This window comes from Hyperolius riggenbachi, chromosome 2, assembly GCF_040937935.1.
Source record: "Hyperolius riggenbachi isolate aHypRig1 chromosome 2, aHypRig1.pri, whole genome shotgun sequence".
NCBI classification, from domain to species: Eukaryota; Metazoa; Chordata; class Amphibia; order Anura; family Hyperoliidae; genus Hyperolius; species Hyperolius riggenbachi.
The window spans coordinates 478,752,139-478,767,484 of NC_090647.1; the positions used below are offsets into that span (position 1 = coordinate 478,752,139).

Here is a 15,346-nt window from a genome sequence, read left to right on the forward strand (position 1 = left end):
GTAAATATCCAAATAAGCTACTAAAAGATGCCAGGTTTAAAGCCACCCAAAAGGCCTTCACCAAACCGACATCAACCACTACCCCAGAACCGCCATTTCCACGTTTCATCACTAGATTTAGTGCACAACACAATACTATTAGATCGGTACTGCAAAATAGGTGGGATCTCCTGCTTCAGGACCCCTATCTGAGGCAGGCAATCCCAGATAGACCACCAGTCACGTACAGGAGGGCCCCTAATCTACGTAATCTACTTGCACCTAGCAGGCTTAGGAACGCACAACCCAAAGGTAATATCACACCCGGATCCTATCCATGCAATAAGCCCCGATGCACAGCTTGCCAGTTTGTCAATGTGACCAGTACCTTCCGTTCGGTGGTCACTTCCAGTCTTTACCCCATCAAACAACACATTAATTGTGACTCCCGGTTCATTGTCTATCTTATCTCCTGCCCGTGCGGCCTCCAATATGTGGGCCGCACCACCCAGGAGGCCCGCAGTAGGGTTGGCCAACACAAGAGAAACATTATCAATAATCTAGCACTTCATAGTGTCTCTAGGCACTTTGGTACTCACCATGATCACAATCCGTTGTTATTCCGTATCACGTTTATAGAGGCGATTTCCCCACACATTCCTAACACGTTTGAAGCTTTGCGCCAGAAGGAGATTTATTGGATCAATATCCTAAAAAGTCTGGTTCCTAACGGTCTTAACGAGGTTTTGGAAAAAGCATTTTAGACTAAAAAATAGAGTGAGCATCTATACCCAACATTTGAATCTATGCGTGCCTTATTTGCACCACGATTGATAAAGTTTTATTATACGTGTGCTCTCTTTTATCGTCTTTTATATGCTGCCGTAATAATGGCCCTGGTTGTCTATGTTTATTTTAATTTATTTTATTTTATTTTATTTATTCTATCATCACCGCCAATTTTTCTTATTGAAGTTCTGTTTCAATCTATGTCATTTATATTTACATGGGTATTCCAGTTTACGGTTTTATGTGTTTTATATTTGTATATATATACTAATCTGCACATTTCCTTATGCTTTTTTGCATTTATGGATCATGAGATTTTTGTTTATGTGACTTATATCCATATGTATGCTGGTCTATACATCTCTCCATGCCTTTACAATTTTTAGATTATGAGATTACTGTTTGTTTACTTGCAATTACATGTTTTGGCAATTATGTTTACAAATATGACAATAGGAGATTGATATGCCAAAATAAGACCATCTGAATCCCCCCTATCATATTCTAATAGTATCTAGATATTTATCCATACTCCCCTATCAGAGCCTCTACCACCTGGCCCATCCGTTGAATTTATACGAAAAAACGTTGTGACTGGTTCACTGGCAGTTAGGCGCAAGTGGTACCATTAAATAGTGCATATACGCGCCGCATTGGACGCTTTATTAACATTAAATAGCCGCTTACGAGCGGCGTACTTGTTGCCCATAGCGCCCACTCCCAAAATGGCGCCGATATGCTCCAGCGCATGCGCGATAGACGTCACTTCCGCCTAGCGCAGCGGAAGTTGAATAGAACAGTACGGAGACGGCGTTCTCCGTACTTAGATACTACTTATAGGACATAACACACCCCGCTCCCCCACTGAGGCGCTCATACTGGCTCCAGACCCCCAACTGGTAAGTAGGTCTTGTCTGCTCACGCTAAACAGGACTTTACGATATATATATATATATACATAGCACTACAGTACAGGGTATACTTGGGGAGCATCCCCTCTATGCCAAGCTTGTCCAGTATGGTTACCTATAATCGGTAATAGACCATTACCATCTTCCTGGGCTATTACACACTACTAGCTGGTAGATAATAGAACCATCGATTGGTGGTCTATGGGACATATAGTAGATACATTTGAGGTGTAGGTATAATGTTACAGCACTTGTATGTATTTATTGATATCCTAATGAATCCCAATGATCATAGATCCAAACTATATACCCGCATGGATATTTGCACCTTATTCTGTGGTATACCGTTTTCTGTGTTTTATTGTTTACAAGCATTTGGGGTCTATTTTTATGTATATTATTGTTTTGTATCTTTTTAGCTTGTACTCCTGTTTTGCCTGAGGAAGCGGGTTAGTCCCGTGAAACGCGTAGCACCTGGGAGTACTAATAAACTGTGAATATTTTGACCAAATATTGTGGTCTTCATTGGTTCTTGGTCTGTGAAACGGGTGGTGAGTATAGCTCCCCCCAAGTGTATTTTAACCTATAATTATTTTACTCTTTTTGGCGCCTCTGATTTGCATCCTAAATACAATACGGTCCACCTGGGGTGGCAAGGATTTTTCCTTACTTCTTCTACAGAGAGCGACATCTTATACCTGAGTGGGGTCAGGTTCGAATTCTCCCCACCTGCATATGGAGTGGTTGCCTAGGGGCAACCCATGTTTGTGAGTATAAATCCACCTTGATTTATTTTGCTTTTGTTCCTCCTTGACATACTACACCATTTGGGCTCTCGGTCTTTTGTTTTTGTCTCTAAAGTGAGAACATTGTATGTACTACTCAAAAGCTGATACTCTGGGGTATCTCTACATACACCACAAGAATGTTATTGAACCATTTTGTGTCTTGGAAACCTATTGAGCTTTGATTATAGAACACTGCTTTGATCATGAACAGCAAGAATTTTTCAGCATTGCATTTTCCATTGTTATTCTCAGTACCCTGCCTTAGGCAATATTATGGTAGGGTTTGGGGCCACAGGGTCAGGCTACATGTGGCATATTTGATCTAGGGCTGAGGAGTGCCCATTTATTTATTTTATGGGTTGAGGAATTGTGCTATTGTAGGTATACTGGGGGACATTTATCAAGAGTGTCTGAGACAAAATATTGGTAGGTTTTTAGAAATCCATGCAGAACTGTCTCAGACATCTTATATCCTTCTTAAACTTCTAAAATAGGAAGAGTTAGGAAGGTTTATCAGACATTGCAATGTAAGAGGAACATTTATTTTGCTGAGGTAACCAATACATCTGCTGTATTGCATCAATGCCAAGCACTGGAAGGGTTAAGCACAGAACAGCTTCACAGGATTCAGCAGGGGAGGAGCACTTAACAAATCATGTCTAGCTTGCACTGCTGCACAATCTGTAAAAGTGCTATTAAGAACTTCTTAACCCTCCTGGCGGTTTGCTAAAAAATCGCCAGGGGGCAGCAAATCATTTTTTTTAAATTTTTTTCTCATGTAGCGAGACAAAGTCTCGCTACATGATAGCCGCTGCTCAGCGGCATCCCCCCAGCCCCTCCGATCGCCACCGGCGATCGGAGATCCCGTTCGAAGAATGGGATCTCCCGGAGGGAGGGCGGGATGACGTCACCGACGTCGTTACGTCAAAGGGGATTCCGATCCACCCCATAGAGCTGCCTGGCACTGATTGGCCAGGCAGCGCACGGGGTCTGGGGGGGGGGCGGCTGCGGCGCGACGGATAGCGGCAGATCGGCGGGTAGCGGCGGCGATCGGGCACTGCACGCAGCTAGCAAAGTGCTAGCTGCGTGCAGCAAAAAAAAAAAATTATGCAAATCGGCCCAGCGGGGCCTGAGCGGTGCCTTCCGGCGGCTTACCCCGAGCTCAGCTCGGGCTTACCGCCAGGAGGGTTAATCTGCAGCAGTTTAGGGATGGATTTGCACTTTTCATAACTGTAGTGCAGTTCTAGAAATTCATGCCAAACTGCTGCTATTAAGTAGGATTTAAGAAGGTTCTTATTATGCAGAACAATTCCCTCTGCTGGTTAGAACGGTTTAAGAAGAAAAAAAACTGCCAGTAAGGCTTTGATAAATCTGGCCCAATGTGTGTTCCATAAAGTTTGTTTTTAATGTACTTTATTAGCAACCCTGTTTGATTAATTAGATGCATCACATGATCATTGGTAACACTCCCACAATGAGCAGTTTGTGATTAATTTTTGACTCTAGTGTTGCTTATTTTTAAAATGTCTTGTTTCCCCTCTGTTTATCAGACTCTATGGTAGCTGTTAAAAGGCAGTCTGAAGCCTGGTTCACACACCTAATTTTTATCACCACCTCCATATACAATGAGGGCTAACAGATTTTGAATACTATGAGCTGTTTGCATAGGTAAGCTCTCATACTAAGTACATGGAACTGGTAAGTTTGGCCAATCATTGGCAAATCAAAATTGCATGTGTGTACCAGCCTTAGCAGGTCTTCTGTGCCTACAGGTCCTTGAAATGTAAATCTAGCCTCTGCTTCAGTAAATATCCACAAAATCACCTTCCTGGAGGTTTCTCCTGCATTAATCTTTAGGAAAGCTGTGCAGAAAAAGCAACCATCTAGTGTAGACTGTAGGGAGGGATTAGGAAATGATTTCTAAATAGTAAATTCCCATATCCACTAAACGATTTTTCAGACAACCGGCAATTTTTTGAACGACAATCTATCATTTCTGTGATCTCACGCCGTGGGTAAAGTCACGCGATTACACAGACGCTGAGTGACAAGTGGCGATAACGGCCATCTCGGCAGATTGGATTTTTAAGATCCCCGAAGACTCCAGCTCAAAGTACCGCGATCGCTCGAACTCTCATTCACGCACGCCCTGTGCCGTCATGAATATCTGCCGCCAGGAAGATGGTTTTGGGAGCGCTCATCGTGGTGGGACGTCGTTGGGGTCCATCTTCCTGGGTCGCTATTTGAATATTCAGCTTAGGAAACTTGAGCAACACTATACTAGAGTGACTGCAAATCTTAATATCGACACACACAGCCTGACCGATAACCACACACTGATACCAAGTAATGTGAACCATCAATGAAACAGAGACGTCACAAATCAAAAGTGTTCTAGAATATTTATTTCCAATATACCTGCATTGGAATATTAGACAAAAAAGGCACAAACTCACATAAAAGAAACAACAATAATAATAATCGAGGCCGATCTACAAATAGTACTTATTTCAAAAGGAAAAATGTTATCAAACAATCATCGGTCTGAATTCAGCTGAGGTTTGACTCAGACTTTATCCTGACAAGAAAGCAGCAGTTAGGACTGAGGACATTATGGGTGATGAGTTTGGTCTGTATTCATTTATTTACTTCTATTACTAAAAATGAAAACCAAATAGAGAACCGTAACATTGATGAATGTGAGCAGCAGCGTCTAACAGATACTAGGATTAAACTGAGACACAAACTACATAACATCACATTGTGGGAAAAGTACACCCAAAACTCAAATGGATTAGTACTGGAAAAATAGAGGACTGAATCACTGCCAGATTCCATCTCACCCCAAGCCCACTAAGAAGTTTAGCCTTAAAGAGACTCCGTAACAAAAATTGCATCCTGTTTTTTATCATCCTACAAGTTCCAAAAGCTATTCTAATGTGTTCTGGCTAACTGCAGCACTTTATACTATCACTGTCTCTGTAATAAATCATTGTATCTTTCCCCTGTCAGACTTGTCGGCCTGTGTCTGGAAGGCTGCCAAGTTCTTCAGTGTTGTGGTTCTGCTATGAACTCACCCTTCCAGGTCCCTCTCTGCACACTGCCTGTGTGTTATTTAGGATTAGAGCAGCTTCTCTCTTCTCTTTTACAAGCTGGATAAATCGTCCTCTGAGCTGGCTGGGCTTTCACATACTGAGGAATTACAAACAAGGGCAAAGCTGTTTGCAGGAAGAAAAGAGCAGCCTGAAACTTCAGTGCATGGGGGAAAGAAATACACAAATGATCTCTTGAGATTCAAAAGGAATGCTGTATACAGCCTGCTTGTGTATGGATGTATTTTCTATGTGTGGACATACTGTACATCAACCTACTTCCTGTTTTGGTGGCCATTTTGTTTGTTTACAAACAAGCTTTTAAAAACTGTTTTTAACCACTTTTAATGCAGCGAGGAGCGGCGAAATTGTGACAGAGGGTAATAGGAGATGTCCCCTAACGCACTGGTATGTTTACTTTTGAGCGATTTTAACAATACAGATTCTCTTTAAGAGAATCTATACTCTAAAATTCTTACAATAAAAAGCATACCATTCTATTCATTATGTTCTCCTGGGCCCCTCTGTGCTGTTTCTGCCACTCCCTGCTGCAATCCTGGCTTGTAATTGCCAGTTTTAGGCAGTGTTTACAAACAAAAAACATGGCTGCTAACCAGCATGTGATAGGCTAAGAGAAGCTCAGTCTGTGACTCATACAGAGCCTGGAGGGGGCGTGGAGAGGGTGTGTATAGCTTCCCCTTATCACAGTAGAGCAGCACATTCCTGCCTGAGCCGACAAAGGAAAGAAGATTAGATTATATAACATAGATAATACAGCCACTGTGCAACTAGGAAAGGCTGCAGTACGACAGACCACATTAGAACAGGTATAGGAACTTATAGGATAGAAGAAATAAGGCTGAAAATTTTGTTACAGAGTCTCTTTAAAAACTCCCAGTTTTGCCATCATCAGAGTTGAGTGTGTTACACTCCCCCTAGTGGATGGAGGGAAAGTTTCATGCACATTAATGGTCAGAAAAACTATAACCGCTACGAAGGAGGGTTTATATTCCCAGAAAATAAAAATATGGCAGAAAATTCAGGCCTATGGCATCCATTCAAAATTCATTTTGGGTGGACTTACTTTTGCACCAGAATTCTACATAACGTAGAGACAGCCATTTTCAGCTACATCAATAATTCTAAGTACCGAATCAGGTCATCATGATCTACAGACAGTAATAGTAACTCAATCATTCATAGTGCATTTCTAGGCTGTAGTCTAAAATCGTAATGTAAAACAATGGCTTCTTCACGTGTGCATGTGGGGTCCCCGGCAATCATTTGCTCTTCATTTTTTATATTTCTTTTGATTAGGCCTCATTTTTACCAAGATAGCATGGACAAACATAGAACAATGCATGCGTGTTGTCAGTGAAATTCTGTGCATTACCTGTGTATTAATAGTTCAACACAAGTGACTGCACCAGTTAACTGCATTGAACCGCATGCCTCGTTTCCCAAAAATGAGTGCAGCAGTGCGTTTGCATTTGATAGCATATGCATTGCTGTGAATGGGTCCTGAAGAAAATCGTAAAAAAAATAGGTACAAGTGAGGCAGAGGCTTATCCTTTACTGCATCGGGCAAAACAGACGATAAAAGGATGAATATTAGCCGACTGCATCTTTCTCTTTAAACTGTATTGTTAAGAATAAAAAGTACTGAAAAAGCAAACCTATGGAATGTCTTTCAAATGTAATGATTTTTTCATACTTTTTTTTTTCTTCAGTAAAGAACATAATTCAAGACATAATTCAAATCAAATTTAGTTTTACGCAGAGAGAAATAATAGGGAAACTTGTAGGATCTTTCATAGCAAGAAATTTCGAATCTGGATGATACTATTTATTGGCTAACGTAGAAGACAAGGAGTAAGCTTTTAGCTATGAAGCCTTCATCAGACTGATTCCTGTATCAGCTGTGTGTTCTTGATGTCAGTATACAGGAATTAGTCTGATGAAGGCTTCATAGCCGAGTGCTTACTCCTTTTTTTTCTAAGTTAGCCAATAAATGTCATCATCCTCATTCCAAACTTCTTGCTTTTACTGATGGCTAACACCTTACAACACTCCACTGCTTCTACTATGTAGATTTTTCATACAAACATTACTCTTACAATAACCGTTGCTGCCCACACTTCAGAAAACATCTGACTAAAGTCTGTTTACACTGTCATTTTAACATCTAGTGGTCCTGCCTGCTGCAAGCCTACTACTGTGCTGATCCCATTATTACAGTACAGTAAATCATTGGACAGGAACCAACAGAGAACACTACTATAAGCTATGTGCCAACATTGGGGCAGGAATGAACGCCAAAGGGGACAAGATCTCTGTACATACTGGTCACAGGAATGATTTAAAGTATTCTCATTTAGCAGCTTTAAGAGGGTGAGATATTTTATTAACTTTATAATAAACACTGGGGGAAAAGACACGCTTTTATCTTTGTGTAATCCGCTATATCTAAGATGTTATATTTGCAGCACATGAACAATCAATGAGCACTTGTGTGTTTGCAAAAGAAGCATAAAATCCAATTCAGTAGGTTTGGTTTTTTGCTTCAATGCGCTGTAGTCTTGAAAAGACTGCTGGCAGATGGAATATGTCAACTTGTATTTAATTTCTAACAGCCAACAGATTGTCATCTACTTATCTGCTGCACAAAATGGCTGCTCCAGGATATCAAACTGCAAGAGTCAGGTTTTAATGTAAGCATGTGCCCAGCTGTTTTGGAGTAAAATATAGGCCTGAGTCATAAATTCTGCCTTTTTTCTCACTGAATAAGCTGCTCCCATTGGCCACCCGCCACATGATCATTAGTCACATGATACTGGAGACAGTTGGCCAATGAAAGCAACTTGAGATGGGAAGGAGTGGGGAAATACTGATTTAGGCCTGAGCTAGAGCAGCTGGACACAAGTTTACTTTAAGCAAGCCAACTACTGCTCTGTCAAACAATCACAACTTTATTTATGGTCGACACATTTTCACAATTGTAAAAAAATGGACAAAAATACACTAGAACAGGAAGTGGTTATCTTAACTATTTTTTTTTTAATCCTTTACAAATAACTTTATAGATCTATTAAAATAGGCTTTTTTTCATCTTTTCTTTCATACAGTTCCTATATTTAAACATTTCTAACTGCAGTTTACAGTTAACATCTAACCTAAATGTTCAGGGGATGAGCAGCACCTAGTATTCCAATGTTTGCTATTGTGAAAATGGTGGTAGATATAATAAATAGGAAATGTAGGTCAACGTATAACAGATGTGTAAATAAGGATTTAGAGGATGTGTATTATTGCACAATTGCTGGTTGATGGAGTATACTCCTGTGACTGTTATTAATACTATAAATTAAACAGAAGAAGAACAACTTGTAACTCTCCCATGCTCCTCAGCATGCTCCAAAAGATTTTTGGTAGTTCATTTGTACTGATTTACTGCTGTGTTCTATTTTTTGCATCGTACCCAGCTAAAAGCCTGACAACCAAAGTCTCTACTAAGATGTGAGCTACATGATAGGTGGTGTGGTAGAATGAACCACAACAACCAGTGCGTTAGCTTTCATCTAGAAACCTGCCATAAAAAGCAGCAGATGGCTGGTTCCTGTGGATGACATGATTTCCTTTAATGCATTTTTACCTTATCAATTATGCCTTTTTTAGTGACTTTACCAGCAGCCCAGCAACAAATGGAGCCTCTATTGAACAACAAGAACAGAAAGCAGTGCCTGTAGGCACACAGAATAGGCAATAACCTTTTAGCAACCATACTTCACCTTCCGATCTACTAGTACAGTGAAAACTGATAGATAACTGGTAGTTACAGGATTTTGTGCTCTGCAAGTTCTTCTTTACCACAGCTGGGCAAATCCCAGGAGGAAGAAAGCCAATGTACGGTAAAGAGTACCGGTGGCATCTCAGTTTTAATCGAAGGTCAACCAAATAATATTTCCTGGCTCTTTAAAGGGAGCCTGAAGTAAGAGTGATATGGAGGCAGCCATTTTTATTTCCTTTTAAACAATACCGGTTGCCTGGCAGTCCTGCTGATCCTCTGCCTCTAATACTTTTAGGTGTAGACCTGGAACAAGCATGTATATCAAATGTTTCACAAAAATGTCAAGCTCTTCAGCATGCTTGATTCAGGTGGGTGATTCAGACACTACTGAAGCCAAAGATCAGCAGGATTGTCAGGCAACAGGTATAGTCTAACAGGAAATAAATATGGCAGCCTCTATATAGCTCTTTCTTCTGGTTCACTTTAAATTTGACTGCAGTCTCTTATATTAGTTAGGCTGCTTCCCAATCTGTGTATTTATTCATCTATTTTGTTTAGTTCAATCAGCCAGGTGAGCAGACATAGGACACGATGGAGTCGTTTAGACAAACAGCTAGAGGAGCCTTGGATTGTCAGTTACAACATAAACATATTGGGAATAATCTTGACAGCTGAAAGCGGAGACGTTACATTTCCAAAACACAAAAAGCGCAATTGTGCTAAGGAGCCCTTTAGACTTCCTGCAGAACTAGCCTGCTTCAATAAGACTGATCTAGTACAGTGGGAGTGTTGTGACTTAAGCATTTATACCCCTTTGCATCAACAAAAATAAGACCATTGAAAGCAATTCATATGTCTCAAGAAAAGTAAAACAGAATGTATGCATTTCACAATTACCACAAGACAAGTTTTTTTCTCTTTCCTAAATGTGACACTTAAATTAATCAGGAGCTCAATGGAAAACTCTGGAAGGATGAAAATAGTAGAGCAGAGGGCTTTGTTAATACACTATATACACAATGCACCTGAGGAGTGAGCTCCTTCATCACACAGGTGTGAGAATCTTAGCGATTGCTTGTTATAGGACTACTAGCTCACAATATTGAAGGGTGCCTAGAGTAAGCTACAAGGGGGTTAAAATTGTCTGCAAAAAACAGGTAGTGGAACTTGATCCAGAAGTGAGCTATCCATCAGGACCGAAGCACTGAGGCCTCCTGTTCATCCATTAAGTTCAAAACTGAAAGACAAAAACACAAGGATTAAATGACCCTACACAAAGATGACATTTTTCTTGCAATGTAATACATTTAAAGTATACCTAAACTGAAAAAACAAAAAACAAACACATGCATACTTACCTCAGTAGAAGCCTCTGGTGCATACTTACCTCAGTAGAAGCCTCTGGATGGCTTTACAGATCCCCCTGCAACCCATCAATCAAGCGATGGGACCCTCTTTACCTGTCTGAGTCAGTGCGATTTGAATAGGTTCTTCCATCCATGGGTGAACTCTTTAACACTGGGTACTGAGTATGCCTAGTAGAACAAAGCCACTTGTGCACAGTTCGTATACGCTCCACAGCTGGGAGAGAGCCAAAGCGGTGGAGTCGGTACCAAAATCACCAGACTCCAACTCCTCAGTTTATGAAACTTCATCTCCAACTCCAGGTACCCAAAATTGCTCTGACTCAGACACCTCGATCCCGACTCCACAGTCCTTGCAGGGCTATGGAGTGGGTACAAAAATCATCCGACTCCAACTCCTCAGTTTAAAGAACCTCAACCTCCTACGCCAGGTAAAAAACTCCTCGTCCTCCGACTCCACAGCTCTGGAGAAGGGCCAGAAGAAACCTATTCGATTTGTGGTCAATCAGATAGGTGAAGGAGATCCTTTTTTGGGCTGCAAGAGGATCTGGGAGGCCTCTGGATCATCCATCTGCCTTTGCCTAATGTGTGAAGGGCAGAGCATGTCCACACGGCAGCTGAGAGGAGGCACACATACTGTCTGTCAGCTATCTGTGAGACAGAGGCCTTAATGATGACATGAACAGATGAACATTTCACTTTTTGACATTTTGCTTTTTTTTTTTTTTTTTTTTTTTATTGGAATCCACCTTGCAGGTCAAACTTATGGTACCCATACACGGTACAATAAAAACATTCACTTTTCCAGTTTATTCGACCAAAACGATCGAATAAAAAAATCTTTTTTTTTTCCGACCAAGAAAAACGAATGATTATCCCGTTTCACTTCAATAAAAGGGCTCAATAAACTAAATATTTTTAAGAGATATTTCTTCTGAAATCTAGTTTAATCTCTAAAGATCCAAAGTGGTGCAATGTGGTACATCACAAACAATGATTATATGAGATGCCACAAATAGTCTAGCTTACTGCCGAGCTATTTCTCTGGTTTTTGGACTGGAATTAGCCCTGATCCCGTTTATCTGCCACTAGTATTGCCGACAAACATTGGTTCCCCTCATTTTAATTTACACACTCCATGGCACTTTTTCAATTCACTTTTGTCCTAACTTCCTATATATAAAAGAATGAACTGTCAAAATTATTATGAACATTTTCTTGCTTGCTGGTAAATAAAATACAATGTTAAATAGAGTCTGAAGCCTTAAAAAAAAAAAAAAAAAAAAAAAAAAAAAAAAAAACACCTCTCTTTTTACTTACAATTCCTCTACAGCATTATGCCAATAGCTGAAACGCTGAATTCCCGGGGCAGAATGATGCCTCTATACCCCCCAAATCCCCGGGGGTAAAAAATCCGGGGATCACTAGGGGCAGAGCTTTGTACTGTAGCTCTGTCTCTGTTCGCATCAATCTGTTCTGCTCCGATCGCCGCCTCTCCCCATCCCTTTCAGTCTTCTTTCACAGAGAGGGGCGGGGAGAGGCGGATATTCGCATGCAGATTGACGCGAGCAGAGGCAGAGCTACAGCGGAAAGCTCTGCCTCCTCAGGCAGCAAAATCCACCACTTGGAAAGTCCTGGAATTTAGCCGAGGATTAGGGGGGTATAGAGGCCTCGTTCTGCCACGGGAATGCAGCATTTCAGCTATTGGCATAATGCTGAAGAGGAATTGTAAGTAAAAACAGATTTTTTTTTAAGGCTTCAGATTTTCTTTAAGTGAAACACATTTTGGCAGTTAACTTACCTGGGGCTGCTTCCAGCCCCCTGAGGCCCTCCTGATCCCTCGCAGTCATTCTGCGCTGCTCTATTCCCCTGGTGTCCCCTTCCGAGCGCTGGCCAACTCAGCGAATCGCCAGACACATGACTCATCAATTAAGCTCCCGCCACTGGGAACGTTCTGCATTTGCGGAGTACCAATTTTTACTTACTGCGCAAGCACAGAACGCTTCAAGCAATGGGAGAAATATTGAGGAGCGTGTAACGGAGCCAAGCATGCAGCGTTTGGAGGGGGACAGCAGGGGAACGAAGCAGCGCGGAATAACAGTGAGGGACCAGGAGGACTTCAGGTGGCTGGAAGACCCCCAGAAAAGTAACTGGCATTTTATTAATGGGGTGTGAAATATCACCTAAGAAAAAACTTAGAAGAAAAACGAAATTCAAATAGGAGCCCAAATACAGTATCCAATCAATGAGGAACAATTTTCACATATGGCTTATGTTATTCATATAAATGGTGCTTAATTCTGGTATGCTGGCCATCTCCCAAGTGGGCCTCACCACTACTGTTCTGGGTATGCTGGGCGCTCCTCCAGGTGGGTCTGATTACTATTACACTGCTGACATTTAGCTGTACTGGCAAATTTTCACCTTTATAGCTGGCCTTTATTAGCACACTTCCTTTGGCAATACCACATGCATTAAGTGTAAACTGTTACTTGCTTGACACATATTTGTATCTAATCCTCTGCTAATAATTTGGATATATGCTATATATCCTGAGTCCTAGCTGGGACTTATTTATAAAGTGCAAGCATATTACGCAGCACTATACAATAGACAGGGGGGACATTACACGATGTCAATGTAGGGATAAGTATAGCAGACTAGTCACTGAGTCCTCATGGTGGTGGAGAAGAGCACACTGGGAGAATGGCCCTGCCAAACAGGCTTACACTCAAAGGGGTGGGGGAGGAGACACATAAAGGGAGGAGGTGTGTATGTCCAAGGGAGGGAGCTGGTGCTATGAAGATGGCAGGTAAGCAATGAACAGTCTTCTCTCAAGTATGCCAACTAGTGGAACTCTGACTTTGTATTATTCTGGCTTCCTTTTGGTATCTTTTAGTGCAGTATACTCTTACTCTAAATTCTGGTTAATATTGATTGCATTTACCATCAATTTTTTGGGGAAAACATTTAATATAAATTTATATTTTTAACGCTGAAATTATGCGGCCTGTTATTTTCAGCAGTATTGTCCATTTCTATGGCTTGCAGAGGAGCTTGTTCTTTATACCCTTTGCAACCCCAGTCAATCTTCAGCCTCCAACTACAACACTTTCTACAATGAGATTGGCCAATGAGCATCACTTGATGTTTGCAATCATCAGGTGGTGTGGACTGGCTAATAACAGAGTACAGAATGTTCTATTAATAACCACACAGCAGCTGCACAGAACACATTTTTTTTCAAGTGAACACTAAGGCAGGGAACACACTTGACAGTTTTCGTGCGCGTTTTCTGCACAGAAAAACTGAGAACTCATGTTAATCAATGGGCTAGTACACACTTACTGTGTTGTCCGCGCGCAGAAAAAAAACTGACATTCACATCCTGATTCTGCACATTTTGGCAGTTTTCTGTATTAATTACATCAGCTGCTGTAAAAAAACGTGCGCGTTTTCCTGCATGGAAACACACTTAGTGTGCAGAAAAAGTATGCAGAAAAACGCGCGCGGAAAACTGAAAGTCAAGTGTGTTCCCTGCCTGAAGTTTCCTTTTGTGAAGAGCGGTGATGCAGTGAGTAGAGAGCTGATAAATCAGAGTTTTATTGTTGCTTTATTAGTCAGCACTCAAGTTTGCTTTAAGATACCTGAGGTGACATGTGATAGGCACAAATAACTACGCTGTGTTCCTTTTTTTCTTTCTCTGCCTGAAAGAGTTAAATATTAGGTATGTAAGTGGCTGACTCAGTCCTAACTGACAGGAAGTGACTACAGTGTGACCCTCACTGATAAGACATTCCAAGTATAACACACTTTCCGAGCAGAAAATGGCTTCTGAGAGCAGGAAAGAGATACAAATGGTCAATACTTCATAGATTTTAGCTCTGGCATACTTCAATAAATACTTAAAAAGTAGATTTAAACATAAAATAAAACTGGAATATCTTAAAAAGTAATTTTTAAGAGAAGGAACATAGATACAATTGTTTATTTCATTCGTTTATTTTCGCCTCGGGTGTCCTTTAATTGGTAGCTGAGTGACAGCAGCTTGGTAAGGAGATAAAATAGAAATTAAAATGTAAAGACATAACAAAAAAACAAAAAACAAAACCCTGACTAGGTCTTGGTTCACACTTCTGGCCGTGCGATCGGAACGCAATGTCTGCAATTGCATGCTATCTGCATTGCTGATCCCATTCACTACCATGAATGGGTCAGTGCTGCGCTTTGCCCCCAAAAATGCATGCAGCAGTGCAACAACGCATAGTACTGCTGCACAGCGCATGCAGTCTGAACATCAGACCGTGCACTTCAGTCTTTGCACTTCTGGTGACCCTGCATGTCGCACACCATACGCGTTGCTGAAATGCGTACTGCAATGTGTATAGTGTGAACGAGGGCTGAAGCCATGATTACTGCAAACTACCAGTATCCATGTCTGTGGTAAAGCCCAGTATTGTTCAGTTGATAGGCATTCCACAGCCATGGCTACAGGGAGACGGGGTAATCACAACATTAGGTATGTTTCCACAGCCTAATTGACCACCAGCCGTTTCTATTTCTCAATATCATGTAATATAATTAAAATGTTGGATTTTGCAATGAAAATATTGAATATTGATCAGACATGGCTGCT

The 15,346-nt window shown here is 41.1% G+C and overlaps 1 protein-coding gene across 1 annotated transcript in view; it reads right to left on the reverse strand.

Moving 5' to 3' along the window:
* Positions 1–4,854: 4,854 nt before the first annotated feature.
* The window catches only part of PITPNA (phosphatidylinositol transfer protein alpha), a 109,597-nt gene continuing 99,105 nt past the window's right edge, over positions 4,855–15,346 (reverse strand). Inside the window, exon 12 of the mRNA XM_068270292.1 lies at positions 4,855–10,583. The gene's annotated coding sequence lies outside the window, so the exon portion shown is untranslated. The remainder of the gene's footprint in view (positions 10,584–15,346) is intronic.